This window comes from Teleopsis dalmanni, chromosome 2, assembly GCF_002237135.1.
Source record: "Teleopsis dalmanni isolate 2A chromosome 2, ASM223713v2, whole genome shotgun sequence".
NCBI lineage: Eukaryota > Metazoa > Arthropoda > Insecta > Diptera > Diopsidae > Teleopsis > Teleopsis dalmanni.
The window spans coordinates 2,642,697-2,650,190 of NC_051847.1; positions in this window are offsets into that span (position 1 = coordinate 2,642,697).

The window sequence follows — 7,494 nt, forward strand, 5'->3', positions numbered from 1 at the left end:
TTAATTATAAAACTGATACGGACAACTGTGCTCAGGCTTATAGGAATATTATAAACAAATGACACAGGATGTTTGTAAAGCTTTTTTTGTTTTTTTTTATAAATTTTTTTTATAATTTTAATTTTTCTTTTGTATTTTTATTGTTGTTTTTTCTCTTGTTGTCATCATTATTATTGTATTTATTGTATGATTTTTCTTTATAATCCGCTATAAAAATGTGAACATCCTATATTTTGTGTAGTTTTCCCTGAAGATGACTATCGAAGATAGTCGAAATATCGGAAATAAAATATAACGATTTTTAAATATAAATAATAAATTAGTGTCTTTTTATTTATATTAAAATTTGACCAATTAGCCCGGTAACAAATTATTATAATAATAATTTTTGGTCACAAATATAAGTATTTAATATTTATAAAAAAAATTTATGAAATAAAAATTGCAGCATAGTTTCAAAATTAATTTATTTTCCTTCAGTATCTTACCATATTTCATTTAAAGTAGTTAGCAATTATACTAACAATATTTGCCAGTTAATCTCTTGATTAAAAGGAAATGACTAAAGTACCTTTGTGAAGATGAGAACTTTGTACTGAAGAGCACTTTATACTAAAGTATCTTAGAATCACTAAAATATAATATGTACTTAGTAATTAATTGGAGATAGATTAGTATTAAATATACCCTCTATAAATTGCTTATTAAAAATTAACACAATCGAAAAAAAAGCATTTTGAATATATGTATATTATAAATACTAAGAACTATTTTCTTTAGTATTGAGAGTCTTCCATTTAAAGAATAAATATTTAATGTAATAGAAAGCAAAACTATATTGAAGATGAACTTCTTGGTATGAATATATTTACATTGTAGATACTTAAGTGTTTTGAGAAAATGAGTATTATAAGTAGTTTAAAAAATGTTTATTGTATTGAATTTATAAGGAAGTATAGTAAATATGTTAAGTTTTATGTAGTAAATTTAGAATGATGTACAATTGTTGCGCTATACTTAGATTTTACTACTCACTACTAAAGCACGTTTTATGCTTTACAAAAATTATGAATAAGTATGATATTTGTGACATGAAATATATAAAAAATAAATAAGATATTTTATGAAGATCTTTAAAATTACATAAAAAGCATTTTCTTTATAAGTTAAGATATTCATAACATTTTTTTAAACTTAAAAAAAAATAAAAGACTAAGAGGTTATCACTAGACAATAAGTAACCTTTTAATAAGATTTTTACTTTTAGTAATTGACAGAATTCGATACAGTCGGTACAGTCTTGAGCTCCTTAAGCAAATCTCTCCACCGAATTCAATTGCGAGGCAGTATTATCTAATTGCGCATTCCAAGATTCCGGTGGTTTTGATGTATGCCATTCTTTTACATTAGGTACAATTTTTCTCAGTACCGTTTACTATAAAATCTGCAACAAAAGACTTTCCTAAGACTAAGACTCCTCTTCATTCATACAATTTACGTTACTCATTCATCAGAGTCGTGTTTGTTACAATGCCTACTTCAAGTTAGATTACATATAATTTCTAGCTGTATCTCCTCCGGAATTGCCTTTATTTCACAAAAACCAAATACTATTTGTACTTGAACATCCACGAATTCATGATCATATAATGCTTTCGTCATATGTTCACATATAATAACACTTACATATTTATTAATTTCTTGAGTTGTTCCTTAACCATTATGGTATCTATCCAGTTGAAAATTTTATATTATAACATTTCACTCGCTTATAAAAATATCAATGACTATAGCATTTTTATAATGTATATAGATATGGTTCTTAAATATATAAGCAAATGAAAGCGTACTCATAATCTGTACTATAAATTAGAACGGAAAAAAACGATCATCAACGATTGATTTCCAGTTTTTAATTAGATAATTTGCAAAATTATTAACTAATCTTAAACAAATAAAATTGATAAACTAAATTAGTGCACAAAGTTCGGTATCTTTTCACTCATAAACTGAACCGAAAGAACACGTTTCGATTGAATTACGTATTGAATAATTCCGGTATACCAAAACAATTGGTCGTTCAGTGGAACTATTCCGCGTGATACAAAGTGCAGTACAGAAAGAAAGCTCACTCTTTGTCCACGCAATTTCTTATATACCTACAAAGCAGGCAACGCATTACTAATGACTTCCAACTAAACCTTGACACCCATTTTTGAGATTAGATAATATTGCGCTATTTAAAATTTCTCAGTCCGACATTCTGGAGAGATTTTTCACTATTTGTACAATGGAATACTGAGCAACTGAGCACAAAATAGTGTTGCTACTATCGCTGTGTAGGTATATACGAGTAATTCAGGGTCGAGTAAATACTTCACAGATCATAGATAATTATACAAACTGAAGTTCATAGGTATTCCAATAGTGAAAAAATTAAAAAAATTTTTGCATTAAATTATTTACATATTAAACTAAAATATTTAAATTAGTTTAATTAACATTGCCATTTAATGTTATTTCAATAGGTAGACTGCTTATTTTAAAATATAAATATGCGTAAAATGCATGTTGGTAGTTAAGAAAATTATTTTATATTATAATTATATTTAGTTGAAGTTCAAAATATTGCACAATGTCAATCATAATAAACAAATGTGTGTAAATATAAATAATCGATTGTTTCTCACCATCTTGTGGATAGCTGGGCATCTCTTATTGAGGTTCTAAGTTAGTTCATGTCAATTTATTTAATATTCTCTATTCTCTTAAAGTATTGTTTTAATTTATTCATTTATAAATTATTTGTTTCGTAAACAAATTATTAATTGTGTGCCACTATTAACCTACTTTGATTGAGGAACCAATTCATATTAATTTACCCAATTAATGGGTGAAATTCAATGGCTGAATGGATCTAACGGAAACAAATTTATTAATTAACAAAAAATGATGACCAACACTTTTGAAACAAACATCCATAAATCATTTATTATTTATTTAAAAAGAAATTTAACATATTTATACTCATATAAATAAATATATGTCATCACAATAACTTTGCATGATAGACTTCATCTGCAAAGTAAATAGAAAAAAAATAGTCAATCAAGAACGACTTTTGATTTGGAACTCTTAGAAATAAAATACATACATTCTAAACTAAAAGTAGCAATTGCTGATCATCATTGGTTAGATTTGGATCAAAATACTTTGGCAATCTAAATGAATACATTACAAGTAGAAATCATATTAAATAAATATATAGTATAGGTCATGCAAATACTATTAATTGCAAATCCACCTCACTTAGATCGATAACCTCCGTTGCATATCGCTGATCTTATAAGCCATTTAATTATATCTTCGAGTAATCTCCTTACACAGGGTTTTGACCTCTTTACTTTAGTAAATCATACAGTCAATAATTTTACCTGATCTAACAAAAAGTTGGGCTATGACAAAAATGCTCAATTATTTCTCCTTTTTCTGGGTATTCTACAAATGCTGGGTATTAGTGTTTTATTTAAGTAGACATTTTAGCAAGATAAGATATATTTCCGATCTGAGCAATAATCTGAGTAATGATTATCGATGATGAGTGGTTCAGCACATAAACTTGACTGTTGCTAAATTCGAAACAGCCATATGTCTGAGCTTCCGCACACACCTCACAAACGTTATATATGTTTACTCTATAAATACTTTAGTTACTCTGATAGAAATTCGGATTTTTAGAACTTATTTATTATGTTTAAAAAGAGGTAAAAAATTTTGTATTTTAAATTTCAGACACAATTTATCGACAAGCACAACACACCGACTTAAAACGTGCGTACAGTACAAAATCTTTATTATTTGCTCTCATAAACATTGTTAATAAGGTAAACTGAAAGTTAATAAAATCTTGATTATAGTTGAGAGCTGCATAAACCGCCGTAACTCGTATTTATTAAGTATTTAATCTTTATAACACAATTAAGCTATAAAGCAAAAATAAAAAATATGGTACTACTTAAGTGGGACATAATTTACATTGTGACCGAAAAGCTTCCGGAAATTTTAAATAAAACGCAAAATTCTTAATCTTCATCAATATTTATTTTATCTCCTTCAAAATATCGCTCCATTAAGAAGCGATACACAAAGCCAACGTTTCTCCAATCATCCACAAAAACATTTTTATAAGGCGCTTTCCGGTATGGATCGCTTTGGAGTTCCCTCTGCGAATTCCTGTTTCTACGCAGCGTCTTCTTATGGATTCAAAAGCAGCGTTTTTCCTCCCGAGTGGTAAATTTGGAGTTGGGAAACACAGAGAAAGAAAGGTCGATCCACGCAGTGCACGAGAGGTCACAGATATAAACACAGGGATTCTTTTTGGAGGGGGGGGAAAATACGATGGCTGATTCAGATGGTATTTACTTGAATGTTGTGGGCCTTAAAAAGATCGGTGATTGAATGCTCTTGCAAGCTCGGTCGCGAAGGGAAGCATCTATCCATTACGTCCATGAAAATCCATGAATGATTCCTTACCTAAATTGCACCAACAATCAACGAAGGCACATCTCACGGACGATCCTACTCTCGTGGCTACTCTCTAACACTCAATGAGGACATTCTTGGAAACAACGAGTCTTCCTTGCCTTTGTCAATGTTTGTCGGTCGGTGAGAGACGGTCGATAGGTCGTCCAGGTATATATCTAGCCGGGCAGTAATCTTCGAACCGGTTAGCGGTACGACCGTCCTGAAAGGCTTTGTACCACTCATAAACTTGAGTTTTCGATAAAACTGATTCCCCATAAGCCTTTTGTAGCATTCGCAACGATTCTGCACACGAAAATTCGTTCGAAACACAAAATTTGATGCAAACTCTTTGTTCAATATTTTTTTCCATTGTTTTTTTCGCAACGCACTACTGAGGTGAACTGGTTTCAACAGCTGCCGTAAACGAACTGTCTAACAGATCGCGCTCATTTTTGGCATAGTAATTAAGGACAGTGCTGCCAAACTACATAAACTTAAAATATCGAAAAATATACAGCGCGCGAATTTTAAATGAGAACCTCCGAAAACTTTTCGGTCACAATGTATTAAAACTTTTTCAGTAATTTGTTAAACAAATAATCACTATCTTTTTAACGAATTTTTAATGAAAGAAATTAATGTTGTGGCGTTTTTCTCTGAAATTCCTCGGGTTTTCTTGAACTTGACTTTTTTTTAAAGTGGACGCAAGAGAGACAATGTAGGCCCCCTTCAATTAATTCCATTTAAGTATGTATGGTATATTGTATGTTTTATATATTGAAGTAAAAATGATATCCTCTTATTGGCATTAATCTTAAATGATTCTCCATAATCTTTATTTGAATAAAATATGCTTACATATGTGAGTAATAATTAATTATTTATAATAAAATTAAGAATCACTATCACTGCAGTCAGTCTTCGGTCTTGACATTCTCTGACAAATCTCTCCAATAATCTCGAATATGCATGTAGAATATATAAATTACTATATATAAGCTATAGATTCAATTATTTGCGCTAAAGACATTTATCTTATTTTAATCCATATGTTATGGAAAAACAAATGATAACAATTAAAATAACAATTATTTAAAATGAAAACACAACCACGGAACACTGAAAAAGAAATCGAAATAAGATGTTATTTTAGTCTTTATCAGTATCTACAAAATGTACCATGGAACGATAATGCGAAATAACAATAATATTGTAGGTCTTGTATTTGTGAAAGTGAAAAGGTCAATGCGGATAACGTTCCATTTGTGAACGCAGAAGAGATTAGTTTTTAAAGTTGAAAGACACTTTTAGAAAAAAAATAACGACATTTTTCACAATCCGGTATAAATTGGAATAGATTGAGAAAAACATATGCTTACTGATAAATATTAATTGAATTTCTTATTTATTTATTTATAGTTATATAATTATATTTTAAATGAAGTACTGTAAATTATAATTAAAATGATTCATAGACAAAATAGAGCTGAAGTAGTTACTAAAATTCGTAATAAGCTAAAACTAGTTCAGCACAATTAATGATAGTAAATGAGTTATTATTAAACAGAAGATGTTTATTACATGCATCATTACATCGTTAATCATTATAGCATAATTTAAACATGTGTTTGAAAAATATGTACCCAGAAACGAAGAGAACTATACACCAGGGCCACTCCTTCTAAAATAAATTTTATGTATTTAAATCACATTTCTAAAAAATATTGGTACCGGTCTCAGCAAAACATAAAACCTATTTTTTGTTCCGCATAATATGTGGGTTCAGGTACACTATTTTACAACAAAACAATTTTAATATTAAAATATGTTAATAGAACTTTATCTACCATATTATCTAACTTTATAGTGATTATCAGTAAATCTTAAAATTCTAAGTTTTGTTTAAGGAATTTTAGATCATTGTTATTTACCCACATAGAAACAATTACTAGTAAAATTTTGATCTTTTTGCCGAGATGTTTTATGAGATGCTCATTTTTGTCAGAGTAGTGAACTGGTTCTGGACATAACTAGTGTTCAACTTAAATCTTTACCTCAACGCAACATAACATGATTAATCCAAAATATTGGTATCGCGAAAATTAGATAACCACTTCAGGAATCTATATAGTCCACAGCATTGATTTTTATGGCATAAACAATTGAAAAACTCGGAAATATATTTGCTTGCTTGTATTTTTCCCTAAACTAACTATAGAGCAAACACTCCCAGTTTTATGTTAATAAAAATGTACTTGTAATGCACTTCATAGCGATTTTTGCGGACAATTAATTTTTTTCACAATTACTATATTTTGGTCATATCTCAACAGGATGGATTGTAAATCCTTTGTCCTTCTTTTTATAACTATAAATTTTCAAATTTAAAACAAAACCGACAAATCACGTTTATTCACTCCCTATTATTAATATACTGCACCTGGTATGTGATATCTCTATTCAGGTGCAGTATTTCAGAAATATTGGTAATATAATAATTTTTATTTAAATTTTATAATATATGCTCGTACAAATTATTTAAGTTCGATGAAAAATACCTAAGATAGCGTATTTTTTTGTGAAATCACCAATTGGGTTCATGCACCAAAAAATAGTAGAATTTTTTGTTTTCGCACATTTTCAGTGAATTTCTATTTCTCGTCAAAAAAGTTGAAGCGAGTGAGGTGGCCTGATCGTTTTGCTTCGTCATCCTCAGTCATTTGGACTTTGGAATTTAAGTTAATTATTTCTCATAAATATTTAACAAATTCACGTGATATTCTTAATAAATAAAATGCACGCATGAATTTAGAAATCCAATTTCCAATGTGCAATTTTCTTTTACATTATTTAAAAACCCAATGACTAACTCATTAAAATTTTGTGAGTATAAACTATATAACGAGATGATAACGAGAATAGATAACCTCACACGTCATATATAACAACATAACGTAAAAACCATTTAAT